Source organism: Corvus hawaiiensis, chromosome Z, assembly GCF_020740725.1.
Source record: "Corvus hawaiiensis isolate bCorHaw1 chromosome Z, bCorHaw1.pri.cur, whole genome shotgun sequence".
NCBI classification, from domain to species: domain Eukaryota; kingdom Metazoa; phylum Chordata; class Aves; order Passeriformes; family Corvidae; genus Corvus; species Corvus hawaiiensis.
The window spans coordinates 44,070,803-44,085,532 of record NC_063255.1 but is presented as its reverse complement, the minus strand read 5'-3'; the positions used below and the strand labels follow the sequence as shown (position 1 = coordinate 44,085,532).

The 14,730-nt window shown below is 48.1% G+C and overlaps 1 long non-coding RNA gene across 1 annotated transcript; it reads right to left on the bottom strand.

Annotated features, from left to right (window-relative positions):
* Positions 1 to 8,389: 8,389 nt before the first annotated feature.
* On the bottom strand, positions 8,390 to 13,805 carry LOC125319688. Its single transcript, XR_007200860.1, has 3 exons — positions 13,769 to 13,805; positions 9,173 to 9,265; positions 8,390 to 8,793 (listed from the first exon to the last, which is right to left on the bottom strand). It is a non-coding gene; the product is annotated as an uncharacterized LOC125319688 (long non-coding RNA).
* Between the last annotated feature and the right edge of the window lie 925 nt (positions 13,806 to 14,730).

Below are 14,730 nucleotides of genomic sequence, written 5' to 3'. Positions count from 1 at the left end.
ACCACAGCACCATGAAGAGTAGAAGCTGAAGAAATAAATGTACATTTTTCTGACCAATTTACCTGGAGTCTGTATTTGGACTTACATTGCTGATAAAAGTGAGAACTTCCTGGGAAACAAGTAATAAGTCATTGAATTTAGCATGTATTTCTTGGGTTCCTTGGCTACAGAATGGGGAAGAGAATCTTCATGCCTTTCTTCCTCCTTACAGATGTGGTTTTAACGCAGTATACGAACACGTAGACCCCAAGTTTTACGTAACTAACAATATTTGCATAGGAGGTAGAATGCCATCAGGCAAAGTGAATCTTACTGCAACAGCAGGTACAGAGCATCCACGCTTTTGAGTCCAGTGAATTCAAAACACAGGTTTTGAAACCTGCTCACCAACACTGAGGGGGCCACCTTAGTCCCTGGACTTTAGAGGGTAAGAAGAGAGAACATAAAGTCTTTTATACAAAAAGCCAGAACCACAAAGCAAGAATTCATGGTAACTGCCCTGAAACTGCACCTTAGTTTTGGGATGAACTTGGTCTGAAATGGTTCCTTGCTGAACTTCACAAGCAGCTTCTGCCTCTTTGTGTTTGCTCACTTGGGTTTGTTTGTCTGCAAACAGCATGTCCGGTTGTTCTAGTGCTGCTCCCCCCCGACTAAAATCTCTCTGCACATTCTGCAGCCTCCACGGAATATCTGCATGAACTGTTTTGTGTGATGCGTGCACAAGTCTTGTCAAACCTGAAGCTGTGATGGCCTGGTTTGGGTAACCCTGTCTCCTGGACATGCTGCTCAGGTCTGCCAGGATGGTTATCCTCCCTCAAGTGAGCTGAGCTAGTGGAAGCGCTCCGGGGACGTTTAAGAGCGCAGGTACCTCAGGAGGAAGAAATTCTCATTGTCTGTGCCCATTCAGGCTGGCTGTGGGTGTGCCGAGGGGAAATGGCATTTGTTACCTGAGTAGCTCCAGGAGGACTAAAGGTCATGCTGAAATACTCTGGTGAGGACTGTGGCAAAGGAACAAAACTGGGATTAAGGGGAGTCTTCAGTAATAATTGCATCTCGTTCTGGCTGCTGTCACAGGTAGTTTAGTCACTGGCTAAGGTAGCTCAGAAGTGATTTTGGAACACAGCTGTTGGACTTTAAATGGTATGGACTCTTCCTCATCCAGATGTGTGGCTGTGAGCCTGTGTGTTTATCAGTGACACACAAGCTGAGAGAGGCAGACAAATTCTGCAGGGCTCTTGGGGTTCAGGTGCCCTCCTGCATCCTTCTGCTTGCTGGAAAGGCTTCTTGCCAAGCAATGGAAGAAATATCTCCCTCTTCTTGTCCAGGAGTATCATCTCGGCCACCTGCATCTTGCAGCTCATGTCAAGGGAAGTACTGGGGACCTGGACATCTCATAGACTCAAAACTCACCTCATATGTTTGCTGCGTCCTTCAGTAAAGAATGTCTTCTTACCAGAAGAACTTGAAGACATTCGAGACCTAAGCCAAAGTAAAAGGAAAGAAAGAAATTAAAGCATCTGTTGTCAGCATTGAGGATAAAGAAAATGCAGATATTTGCAAAAGGCTCAAGTGAAGAAATGAAGAGACAAAGTAGGGTTTACTCTATTAAAGCTAGGGATATAAGTCTGCCTGCTTATGCACCCAACTGCTTTCCAGGTATGCACCTGCCAGGGATTTTACCTTTCTGTATGCTGTAGGTCTCAGGCTAAAAGCATCAACAGGCAAACCCAACCAGACCAAACTAACCAACCAACCAAAAAAACTCCACAAAAATCCCCAACCCAAAACTAAACGGAACTAAACTAAACTAACAAAACCCAACCCCCCCCAAACACCAATCCCCCACCAAACCAAATAAAAAGTAGGTGGAGAAACTTGTTCCCATAATGTCACTCCTTTGACACAAGACAGTTTAGACATACTCTTTTGGAATGTAAAAGAAAACCATACATTCTAGGTAGCAAGATTCAATTTTCACTGAATAAATAAGAAGGACATTTTAGTGTTGGGAGAATTTGACCCTTACTCTTCAGCAAAAAATTGGTACCTTACTTTCCTGGAAACATCACTTCTGTTTATGGTATTACAGTCACTCCTGACTCGGCCAAATCACAGCTCCTTGTCTGCCGACGAATACAGCCACGATTCTCAGGTATTTCGGTGTGTGGAGATAAGCAGCAGGTGAAAAGGAGCACAAGCCATCTCCTCTGAGCTCCTGCTGTTTATGGGAACAGATACGGGCCTCGGGGATGTTTGCTAAAACACTGCACTCCAGCAATCAAACTCCACACATTCAGAGTGCTGAGTGCTGAGGCACACTCAGCACTCCCTGGCACCAGCTGAGGACTGTGTGCTTCTGTGAAGCCAACACACAAAATTACCCCTGTTAAGGTCAAAGCAATGGCATTGTTTAAGAATTAGACAAATTTATCGGACAACATTATTTTGATGACAGAATGTAAATTTATTTTTTGCAGACAGCACAGCAGATGATGGAAATTGCAATCAAATATGTCTGTTGTAGGCAAACTAGAATGCAAGGCTGATGGTTTCATTCTGAGATTTAGATCTTAACTGTGTTTGCGCTGGACAAACAATAGGATATACTATGACAAGGAGAAAGAGGTGAAAATGCTTTGAGAAAGGAGGAGCATGAGCCATCTTAGCATGGAAAGCAGGGGTCTGTGCTTGCTGGGCTCTCACACAGGCCCAGCTTTCTGCCCCATGGCCAGTCTGATTCTAGTTATGAACCCTGTGGAGAGCAATAACTGTCCTGACTTAAGCAGTGGAAAAGGGAATGTGCTTGCTTGGGTAAATTGATGGTTTTCTAGTAAATCTTTGTCTGACCATGAAAGAATAAGGGAAGAGACAAAAATTTCATAACACCATTTGAAAGAGCTGGGAAAAAAGGAACGGTGGAGTTGTTCTCTTCCTCTGGTCTGAAATCAACACTAGTTTTCAAAGTCTGATGCCCAAAAACTGGGCAAGAAAGCAGTACTCCGTAGTATAAGGCCTATAGAGCAGGTATTTGTTTATTGGACACGGGGAGTGAGGGGAGTAACTCCACCACAAACTCACTCCATTCTTCGCACACTACTAGATTTTATACTTTTTTTCCTTAATATGCACATTATACTTTCCTAACCTTCATGTTGCAACATGTTTTCTAATCGCGTGATTATGTCAGCCCTTGCAGCACATGCACAGTCTCTGCACGAGGTGGTGGTCAGCCTCCTGGTGGTCGTTCCTGATGAAGGCTCCTAAGTCTCCCTGAACTTTTCATCCCTGCTTCCTGCACATGCTCTCTAAGGTTGCCGGCTCAAACAGCTAGCCAGTGGTTAGCTTTTGCAGTTAGCCTGTTCTGCTAAATGTGCTGATTTCTAGAAAGGGCTTCCTTCACATACCCTGTTACAAAGGAACTACTTCTTTCTGCATAGCTACAGCTTTTTGCAGAGCTCAAGCATTATCTTGTTGCCTAGGCACCAGTAGCCTGGCTTTGCTAGTGCTGAACAACCAATCTGACAGAACTTCTATTGCAGGGACATCTGATTTCATTCTACTCTTTGTTTCCTTCCAAAGCGCAGCCATGGCCGAAGGAGGAACCGAGGGAGTTGTCTTGGATCCTACACCCCAAACAGGGCCACTCGTGGTCTTGTCCGGATTCTAAATACTGAAAGGTAAAGACACGTTCCACCAATGAAGGGATGCACAGATCCCACTGATGGTAACGCCTGGTTAAGGAGCAGACCCGTAGAACATTTGGTCAGAAGGGTCATCTAGAGGGCAACTTTGGCTCAGGGCCTGTTGTTGAGGCCTCAGTCCTTCAGTGTTTTGTGGTGCAAATGAATGCCCTGGAGGGCTGGAAAGGAACAAGTCCCTCTTTAGCACAGTGCAGACAGGGAATGGGATTAGCCCTGCCAGGCCGGGCTGGGGCCAAGAGCAGAAGGCCGGCACGCTGCGTTTGCCCACAGGCAGCCGTGCAGAGCAAGGAGGCCGCTCCTGCCCAGGGGCTGAGGTGCCCGAAGCTGCCTCCCTGCTGCGCAGCTCTGCGGGGCCCGTGGTGCGCAGCGTCCTGGGCAGCCAGGGCAGCCCAGCTGCCTTGGAGCACCAGGAGCGTCCCAGAGAAGCTGCGGCCCTTTGCTTTGGAACGATTTCTCCCAGTAGTTCTTCCGAGTTCTTCTTTGGACTATTTCTCCGAGTCTTGTCATTAATCCATAGATTCTGACGTGTTTTCCTTTCTTCTTGCAAATTTAAGACGTCTTTTTGAGAGAAGTGACTGACGGAGCTTCTGCTGCGGGTGGTGCTTTAGTCTGCAGGTCAGGGCAGGTGATTTTAACCAAGGATGGAGTCCAAAGGTAACGTTCCAGTTTCGCCAAGTCAATAAAACCATTTACAATGGGGGTACTGATGCTAGGCAGCTTTCCTGGTTTTTGGAAAGTTGCCACCTTAAAAAACCCCACAGGTTTTCCTACCTGAGGATACCAGCAGTAGTAAGATGCCGATTCTTTGCACCTCTTTTCTGTATCTTTGGTGCTTTTAAGAGTTCCTCAGTCCCCAGCAGGAAAGAAAGCACGTGTGATAATGTAAGTGATTTGAGAGCTGTGTGTTGTGCCTTGCCACATCAGCGTTCGTGACAAGCTGGACACCCCACTCTTAGGTCTGTCGAGTTGAATTCACCCTAATTGTGTGCAAACAGCAGCCCAGAGATGCTGAGAAGAGCAAGGACGGTGGCTGGGTGTGCACGGACACAGCCGTGGGCTGATTGCTGTGTGGGCAGAAGGCTTTGGACAGCAGTACATCTTCACTCTCCCAAGTTGGAAGAATATTTCAAATCTACATAAAATGAAAATATTTCTCGAAATTTCTCAAAATGTATCAAATAATACCTATTCATTTATCATAGATTCAATTTATCCTATATAGTATGATATACGATGTATTTTAATAGATATAATAAATAGAATATGTCATATTTATACTTGATCTTTTCCTAAGCCATAGCCTGTGGGGCTTATAGACCATCTCCTAGCAGTGCTACAGTTTTGCCTTCTGGTCCTACTTATTATAGCATCGTTTCCCCTGCGAGTTCCTTCAGGGAACTTCACTCCAAGGGCTTCCATCACTTCAGCACTTGTGAGAAGTTGTTGCTTCCCAGTTCTCCGGCATCCTTCTGGATTTTGGAGCATTTCAGCACTTGGGTCAATGGCCCTTCCCTCATCCCTGCCCTGCAGCAGTTAGAGTCACTGTTCCCTCGCCCTTGCTCCAGACCCTTTGCCAAAGTGCTGCCAAAGGCAGCGCAGCTGGCTCAGGATCCCTGGTTGCTGCTGCTCTCCAGGATGAGCTTCAGAGGGACACTTGGAGCGCTCCCTAAAGAGCTCCCGGTGGGATGGGGGTGGATTTCTCCTCGCCGGGTGGCTCCTGGCTGCAGTTCTACACTCAGGGTGATGCCTTTTCCTGGTCTTAAAATCAAGAGTCATACACCGTTAGAAGGGGAAAAGGGATTTTACCTTGGTACTTATTTTAAGGATCCTTAGGTGCACACGTCCAGGTCATATGCATCGAAAATTACAGCAGTGGAAAAACTCAATTGGGAAGTACAGGGACAACCCAGAGGGAGTAGCTGTGCATGTAGAAATGGGACCCTCAAAACCCAGATTTGCAAGATTTGTCAAGAGACATCCATGACATGGGTTCAAGCCCTGCCTGTAGCCTTGCTGAGAGTCCGCATACAGCCAAGGAGAAGGGACAACATCAGTCCCTATGAAATATTATATGGCAGGCCATACCAGGTTCCACATATCCCAGGGGAAATTCATATGAGAAGTAAAAATGATTTGCAAAAGTATTTAATGGCTCTGAGTTCCACTTTGCAGAAGCTCCAGAGATTCGTCGTGTTCTCCAAACCAATAGGATTGGACACAGCTGCTCATCCATTCCAGCCTGGAGACTGGGTCTACATCAAGTGGTGGGACAGCGACCCCTTGCAAGCCAAGTGGAAGGGACCATTCCAAGTTTTGCTGACCACTTTTACTGCGGTCAAGGTTGCTGGCAAGAGGCCGTGGATTCACTACTCCAGGGTGAAGAAAGCTTCTGCTCCCAAAATCACCAAGAAGACAGAGACTGATTCAAATCAGAAAGATGCAGCTTAAACTGTTTTTTACATGTTTGCTGTTTGCCCAACTGGTAACCATGGTTCAAGGTTCACCCCATGATTTGCATAAGATTGTGGTCCAAAATGTGTCCAAAATTCTTAATAAGAGCGATTGCTAGATCTGTACTCGGTTACCACCCCTAGATGGGAAGGGTCACTGGCCATTGATTGGCATTTTAATGGAAGAGAACCGCACTGAAACGTGGGAACCAATGAATAGCACCCTTCTGCCCCCCATTACCCTGAGTGGCCTGGTAGAGCGTGCAAACTATAAGGCTCCTTGTGCAATTGTAAAGGCCACAGGAAAAGCCGTTCTTCCTTCATATTGTCATCAGACCCATTTCAGGGAAATAACAGACCCAAGAATTGCAGCAAAGATGAAATTGACAGGGTGGAGAGTGGCTCAGCCGTTTGGGACGGGGTTGTATTGGATATGTGGTAATAAGGCCTGGAAAGTTATGGCCGTGAACAAAGACCAGGCTTGTGCTATTGGGGCTGTGGTCCCAAATATAACAATATTTGACCATCTTGAAAAACCAAATGAGAAGAAAAAAAGATCTCTTAATCCCCTCATTGAAAGTCCCACACTTTTTCATAGCATAATCAGAGCCCTTGTACCCGCTTACGGAGTAGTTGCACTGGAGAGAGCAATTGTAAACATCTCGGCTGTCATTGAACGTATTGAGCAGCATACTGCAGATGCAATTTCAGCCTTACAGGAGGAAGCTGACAGTCTGTCCCGTGCAGTTGTGCAAAACAGGGTAGCTCTCCATTTCATACTTGCTGCACAAGGAGGTGTATGTGCTATTGTCAATACCACTTGTTGTTCTTATGTGGACCAAAGTGGAAGAATTAAGAAAGATCTAGATGAAATTTGGAAGGGAACTCAAATTCTACATGAAGTAGCTTCTAGAAATAACACCTTAAAATTTGATCATGTTTTTGATACCCTCACCTCATGATTACCAAACTGAGCCTAGGTAAAAGAAATATTCATCATAGCTGTAATTGTAGTTATTATCTGTGTAATTTCCTGTGGAGCAGCCGGTTGTGTAAACCGGTTCTGCAGGTAAAGAATAGAGTAGACACTAGACAAGACAGAGTTTTGTTAGTCTCTAAAAGGGGGGAAACGGTGCCACGAAGATTTTTGCCTTTTCTTTCATACCCCTGTTATCCCTTTTTACAACTTCTGTATTCCTAGTGCTTTTTGCCTACATTCTTAGACTTGTTTGTCAAACTGAGAGACTAAACATTTTAGAAGCTTCGTAGCTAGGGATCAGTGTGCCCCAGCCCCCAAGGTCCTCTCCAGAACACATTCTGTAAACCAAGATAGAACCATCCAGGGGAAGGTTCCTTAGAGAAGGGGGCTCACTTGAGCCTCTCATTGGGGAATCTTGGATAGATATGCTAATTAGTAAAACCTATAATGTTATACCCGATGCTGGGGAGACACACACATGCTCAGCGGGGTGCATCTCGATGCATATGACCTGGACGTGTGCACCTAAGGATCCTTAAAATAAATACCAAGGTAAAATCCCTTGTCCCCTTCTAACCGTGTCTGACTCTTGATTTTAAGACCAGGAAAAGGCATCAAGAGGAGTCACATTTTCTCAGCAGGCCTCTGCAGCGAGTCTGTAGCCAACGTGTGGCTCTGCTGCCATCCCAAATGTGCCGTTCCCTTGCCCAGCCTGGCTGCAGCTGGGGGGATCTGCTGGGCATGGCTGGAGATTTTCATGACCAAAATCCTCCAGCAGCATCCTGTTTACATCTGCCCAGTCCTTTGTACAGCACAAATCTACCCTTCTTGCAGTTTAAACATCGAAATTATTGCAGATTGCTGCCCTTGCACTGCTAATGTACAAATACACAAAAAGCAACTTCAGTTTAAAAATGACATTTATTTTAAATTACTGCCAATACATGAACATAAAACTATCAACTGAAGTTTACAAACCTAATTTATTGTTACAATCATGCTATGTAAATAGATACAAATACCCACTTCAGTTAAAAAAAAATAATTTACTGGAACCCTCTACTACCACTCACTACACACAAATATCAACTGAAGTTTAACAATTTAATTTATTACATAATTCTACAACTGTATGGCCCATATATGAATACAGAAATACAGATATCCCTCTCTAAAGAATCCCAGATCCAGAACTCAAAAAATAGAATTCTAGAGCTATACAATTCCATACGTACTGAAATATAAGTATATAAAATCATAAAAACATACAGATGTAAATATATATTAAATATTTCATGTGAGATATAATGAGACATCTATAATACACACATATCAAATTCCGCTATAAATATGCAAATATCAATGTACTAATATAAAAATCATTCCAACCCCATCAATCGATCTATTCAGGTACCCAACTGAACAAGTATGTAAATATAACTACAGATGTAAACAGATCGATATACATGCATCAATATACCCATACAAATAGATATACAGATGGAAATATCCCCATTCTTCTAACTCTCTTAGTCATACTCCACACATCTATAAATAGAATTAAATCAGGAGTGATTGCAGCCGCCGATGTTCCCAGGCTCTCCCTCGGTCTCTTCCTCCCGTGCAGAGCAGCTCTCCTGGACGGGGACAGCAGATGGGACACCTGGCAAGCAAAGGGAACACCGAGTCAGGATTGGGACGTTTCCCTTGGCAGCAGCTGCACTTCCATCGGGGAAGAGGAAATCTCAGAGCCTCCCCAGGAGGGTTAGAAAGAAAAAGCAGGCCCAGCGGGCCAGGCTGTGGCGAGCGCAGCCCCGGCGGGACCGTCCCGCAGCCCCCGGCAGCGCGGCACAGCCGGCACCGCTGCCGGGCCCTGCCGGCACAGCTGCCTTGCCCAAGGACAGCCCCTGTGCCGCCCGGGGCAGCCGCGCTGAGCGGCCCCAGCACGGGCAGGGCCCGCTCCTGCCCAGCCGGCCAGTGCCCGCGGCCAAAGCCCACGCCACCCTCACGCCCACCCTGCCTCAGCGGCCCTGGGGCCTCACCCAGGGTCTCGGGCGGCAGCAGCAGGTCCATATTCACTGCTCTTGCTGGCGGCCTTCAGCGTCTGCCTGCTGGCTCCTGTTGCAGTGGGGATCCTGCAACATACATATACCAAACCAGGAGTCCCGTGGAAAGGAAATATATAGGCAGACAGATTCTTGATAGCTGTTTCAGAGAGATGTTTATTTCTCCAGCCGCATGGCCGGCGCTCCTGGTTTGGTATATGTATGTTGCAGGATCCCCACTGCAACATAATGGTAGAGAATGCGGGCAGAACGATTCCCGATCCCTAAGCGACTGATTTGTGTGAGTAAACCCTGGAAACTTTGGATTCTGTTGCAGTGGGGATCCTGCAACACGCATATATCAAACCAGGAGTCCCGTGGAAAGGAAATATATATGGACAGACAGATTCTTGATAGCTGTTTCAGAGAGATGTTTATTTCTCCAGCCGCATGGCCGGAGCTCTGCCCAGGAACTGTTCCAGTCACGGGACCAAGGGTCCTTCTGCCCGCGCAGGGAACACAAACCAACCAATGGGAACGAGGCTGAGCAGGGGCAGGAAACCCCCTGTCTGTGCCCTCAGGGCCCCCTCTCCCAGGGCTACACGGCAGGGGAGGGACCCCAACACCTCACCCGTTTTATTTTAATAAAAGGAGAATGAAAACAACTGGATAAACATAACAAGAACAGTTTCAAAACAAAACAAGCCACCCTCCTGAGTCTTTAAATGTCCAATCAGATTCTGTGGAACATCTTAGGGCTGACAGAAGGGAGACAGGACTCTCCGGGCACGCTTTGTGGGGAAACTGAGGCAGGAGAGGGTTTAACTTCTTCCCTCCCCCTTTTCATCCCCCACTCGGCATTGGAAAGGGATTTTTGGGGAAACAATTGGCAAAAGCATGGTTTTGTGAGGGAAACCATGGATGAAAAAACGGATTGGGAATACACTGGGGGTAATAGGACATAGGGTAAAAGGGAAAGGTGGGATTAGGAAAGGGAAACTGTAGGGGGGGCTTACAATGGAGATATTGTCTAACATGACTACGATTTTTTGCATATATACTGCCTTTTACAGAAACACCATCAGGCCCAGTGACCTGCGATGCTTGTAACCCTTTTCTCCCTAGTACAATATTAAATTCCACCACCTCTCCATCTCCCAAGCTTGGGATGCATTTTTCAGGGTTATTCTTTTTAATAGCAGTTCTATGCACGAATATGTCTTGCTGGTTGTCACACCTTGTTATAAAACCATAATTTTGCTTAACATTATACCATTTTACTATCCCTAAGATCTTAGTTACTATGATTTTTTCCTTTTTCCGAGTGGCTGCTGTTTTCTGTCTCGCTGCGTCTTTGTTCTCTCTTTCGGTCGCTCCCGTGTTGGAATTGTCGGGGCTGCTGGTGCCTGCGCGCTCTTCCCGGGGTCGCGTTCGGGGCTGTGCGGGCCGGGCCGGGCCGTGCCGCTCAGTTCTCCGTGCGTCGCCTCCTCTGGTCGCAGCTTCGCTGCCGCTGCCGGGCGCTGCACCCACGTCTCGGCCGAGCCCCCGAGCGATGACTCCCCCGCGCTCCGCTCCAGCGCGCGTCTCGGCTGGGCGCGGCTCCGCTCCACCGCCATCGCCGCCAGCCGCCGCCCGCGTGCCGCCCCTCTCAGTCGGGCGTTCACGGGGCTCGCTCCACCACGCGCTGCACAGGACCGGGCAGGCACCGCCGGGTCCCGCCGCTCCCCGCTCCGCCACCGACACTGCAGCTCGCGTGGCTCCGCCCGCGCGCGGGAACTGCCTCGCTGCTGCTCGCAGAGCGCTCGGTGCACGTGGCCTGGGCCGCACGGTCCCTGCGCCAGGATTCCCTTCACCAGGACACAGCTGACATTGCTCAACAGTCTCGGTAACTAAATAATATTCACGAAAATATTCTTCCATCGGCATATATTTTGACTCCAGTATTAACTGTGTCCAAACGGTTTTCCAAAAGCCCTTGGTAAGAATTAAATCCCAAGAAACATAGAAAAAGTTCTTAAACAACCATGCCAGGAAGTGTTTCAGTTCTTTTTGAGCTTGAATCAAGCTAAAATTCACAAATCGTTGTTCAAGAATCATTTTAAGTTTAAGATAAATGTCCATATGCGGCTCTGAGAGCCAAGAGTCTTCCCACGGTTCCTCCATAGTTTAGATATGGAATAGCAAAGCAAAACCAAGAAGAGGAATCCAAAGTTTCCAGGGTTTACTCACACAAATCAGTCGCTTAGGGATCGGGGATCGTTCTGCTCACAAATCTCCACCATTTGTTGCAGTGGGGATCCTGCAACACGCATATATCAAACCAGGAGTCCCGTGGAAAGGAAATATATATGGACAGACAGATTCTTGATAGCTGTTTCAGAGATGTTTATTTCTCCAGCCGCATGGCCGGGGCTCTGCTCAGGAACTGTTCCAGTCACGGGACCAAGGGTCCTTCTGCCCGCGCAGGGAACACAAACCAACCAATGGGAACGAGGCTGAGCAGGGGCAGGAAACCCCGTGTCTGTGCCCTCAGGGCCCCTCTCCCAGGGCTACACGGCAGGGGAGGGACCCCAACACCTCACCCGTTTCATTTTAATAAAAGGAGAATGAAAACAACTGGATAAACATAACAAGAACAGTTTCAAAACAAAACAAGCCACCCTCCTGAGTCTTTAAATGTCCAAACAGATTCTCTGGAACATCTTAGGGCTGACAGAAGGGAGACAGGACTCTCTGAGCATGCTTTGTGGGGAAACTGAGGCAGGAGAGGGTTTAACTTCTTCCCTCCCCCTTTTCATCCCCCACTCGGCATTGGAAAGGGATTTTTGGGGAAACAATTGGCAAAAGCATGGTTTTGTGAGGGAAACCATGGATGAAAAAACGGATTGGGAATACACTGGGGGTAATAGGACATAGGGTAAAAGGGAAAGGTGGGATTAGGAAAGGGAAACTGTAGGGGGGGCTTACAATGGAGATACTGTCTAACATGACTACGATTTTTTGCATATATACTGCCTTTTACAGGAACACCATCAGGCCCAGTGACCTGCGATGCTTGTAACCCTTTTCTCCCTAGTACAATATTAAATTCCACCACCTCTCCATCTCCCAAGCTTGGGATGCATTTTTCAGGGTTATTCTTTTTAATAGCAGTTCTATGCACGAATATGTCTTGCTGGTTGTCACACCTTGTTATAAAACCATAATTTTGCTTAACATTATACCATTTTACTATCCCTAAGGTCTTAGTTGCTATGATCTTTTCCTTTTTCCGAGTGGCTGCTGTTTTCTGTCTCGCTGCGTCTTTGCTGTCTCTTTCGGTCGCTCCCGTGTTGGAATTGTCGGGGCTGTTCGTGCCTGCGCGCTCTTCCCGGGGTCGCGTTCGGGGCTGCGCGGGCCGGGCCGGGCCCCGCCGCTCAGTTCTCCGTGCGTCGCCTCCTCTGGTCGCAGCTTCGCTGCCGCTGCCGGGCGCTGCACCCACGTCTCGGCCGGGCCCCCGGGCGATGACTCCCCCGCGCCCTGCTCCAGCGCGCGTCTCGGCTGGGCGCGGCTCCGCTCCACCGCCATCGCCGCCAGCCGCCGCCCGCGTGCCGCCCCTCTCGGCCGGGCGTTCACGGGGCTCGCTCCACCACGCGCTGCGCGGGACCGGGCAGGATTCCTCTTCTTGGTTTTGCTTTGCTATTCCATATCTAAACTATGGAGGAACCATGAGAAGACTCTTGGCTCTCAGAGCCGCATATGGACATTTATCTTAAACTGATTCTTGAACAACGATTTGTAAATTTTAGCTTGATTCAAGCTCAAAAAGAACTGAAACAGTTCCTTGGCAGAGCTCCGGCCATGCGGCTGGAGAAATAAACATCTCTCTGAAACATCTATCAAGAATCCGTCCATATATATTTCCTTTCCACGGGACACCTGGTTTGATATATGCATGTTGCAGTATCCCCACTGCAACAGGCTCCCGTCACTCTCCGGCTCTTCTCAAGGTCTTCAGGGCAGCTGTGGCAAAAGTGGAGGCTCTGGAATTGGTTCCAAGGGCTGGCAGAGCTGCAGGCCCAGACCCCTCCGTGCTCCCTGCTGGCCCCTTCCATCCCCTCAGCCCTGCCATGCCCTTGGCAAACGCACAGCTGCCTTCAGTTTCTTCAGACCCCCACAGTCCTCTCACGCCCCTCAGTCCCGTCAGATCCATCCTGTCCCCTTAGACCTGCCACCCCCCTCAGCCTGTGCCACTTCCCTCGCGGGACTTCTACCCCTCAGTCCAACCATTCATTCCCCACTTTTCCCAGTTCCCTCAGCCCCACTGGTCCCCTCAGCTCCCTCTAGAGCCCTCAGTTCCTGCCACTCCGCTCAGTCCTCCCAGTTCCCTCAGTCCTAACGCCCCCCTTAGCCTGTGCCACTTCCCTGTCCCCTCAGTCCCCACCATCCCCAGCAGCTCCTCCACACCTCTCTGCTCCACCATTCCCTTCAGCTCTCCCAGTCCCTTCAATCCCCACCATTCACCTCTGTTCCCCCACCATCGCTTCAGCCCCACCAGCACCTCAACATCACTTTCCCTTCAGTGTCACCTCTCCCCAGCCCCCTCTGGCTCACCGTCCTCCAGCAGCTCCTCACAGCACAGGCCACCGGCAGCTCCCACCGCTCCAGGGACACCGGGGCTGCAGCTGCTGCTCCGCCCGGCCCAGCCGCCAGCTCGGAGCCAGCACAGGAAGAGGGGACAGAGGGGGCACAGGGGCAAAAGCAAGAGGTGAGAGAGGAAGCAGAGCAGGAAAGAGCTCAAAAAGCTGCCTATACCTACACAGATATCAATCTATGTACCTAATGCTCCATACACCTATAACTATATAAATATATAACTATGCACATGTAGCTATTTATAAACTTAACTGCATATATATAAATGCAACTGTACACATTTAAAAATGTAACTATGCAGACCTAGAAATACAACTATGCATACATAAATAAAACACTATACATAAATATATATAGAAATTTACCTCTATACAGATCTTTAAATTCATCTATCTAGACATATATATACAACTGTATAAATCTAGAAATATAACTACAGAGATAGATAAATATAACTATACACATCTATCAATATCACTATAGACAGAGGGATTGCACCTGCCCGATCTTCTCGCAGGCTCTCCCTCGGTCTCTTCCTCCCACTCAGGACAGCCCTCCTGGAGAGGTCAATCAGATGGAATCTGGGAAGCAAAGGGAACACTGAGCCAATATTGGCCCTTGTGCACATCTCCCTTGGGCAGCAATGGTCCTTCTTCTGAGGGACTGTTAAAGATGGCCTCAAAGGCAGACTCTCACTTGGGAATTTGAAGGCTGCTCTTTAAAGAACAGGGAGCATTCCAAGTTTTCAAAACCTCCAAAGGTTTGAAGTATCCCGATAGAGTCTCAGCACCCGCAGTGCAAATGGCACCAATGAGAGCTTGAAGCACAGACAGTCCCAGCTCCCACACAGAAGCCCAGCCTTGTTCCTCCTCTGTGCTGACAGAGACGCCTCAGTCCTCACTGAAACGGCTGAAGCTGAA